The 596-nt window shown below is 22.0% G+C and overlaps 1 protein-coding gene across 1 annotated transcript in view; it reads right to left on the reverse strand.

Annotated features, from left to right (window-relative positions):
• LOC108579058 (serine/threonine-protein kinase tousled-like 2) overlaps window positions 1–596 on the reverse strand; it is a 77,727-nt gene that overhangs the window by 75,270 nt on the left and 1,861 nt on the right. The gene's annotated exons all lie outside the window — the stretch shown is intronic.

The raw sequence follows: 596 nt of genomic DNA on the forward strand, positions 1-596 counted from the left end.
CTCAGTTAATAATTGAAAAAAATAAGTTGACAACATTCTCATGTTATATAATCAAATTTAATAAAAACCTACATGAATACAAAATAAATGAAGCAACCAGTTCCCAAAAAATTTTTAGTAATTCCCCACATCATGCCAAAAAGCCAATATAACATAAAAGGAATATTTAAAACAACCCTTGGTCAATTGTTAAAGGCAAAAGATTGCATAATTACATTTTACATTCATAAAATTTGTAGGTGAATATTATTAATGATCAAAAACATGCAATATTAATTTCATCTATGTACTCTAAAAATGAATTATGGCATTGTGATTATAATTCCAATTCTAATTTTTCATTATTATATAAAAACCAATGTCTGTATATTTAGTGATTTAATAAATTCTTGTAATAAACTATTGATGTATTAAGTATATTATGTAATTACAATATTTTTCTTCATTTATGAAGGTAAATTTGGACCTTATCTTGATACTTTATTTAATTCATCAAGTTGAAAGAAATACTAAAATAATTGCTAAGAAGAAAAAAAATGTGTGTATCTTATTTCTTCTTTTATACAAAATAACACTATAAAAATAATGCTAATTAA

This window comes from Habropoda laboriosa, unplaced genomic scaffold (assembly GCF_001263275.1).
Source record: "Habropoda laboriosa isolate 0110345459 unplaced genomic scaffold, ASM126327v1 scaffold42, whole genome shotgun sequence".
Lineage (NCBI taxonomy): Eukaryota > Metazoa > Arthropoda > Insecta > Hymenoptera > Apidae > Habropoda > Habropoda laboriosa.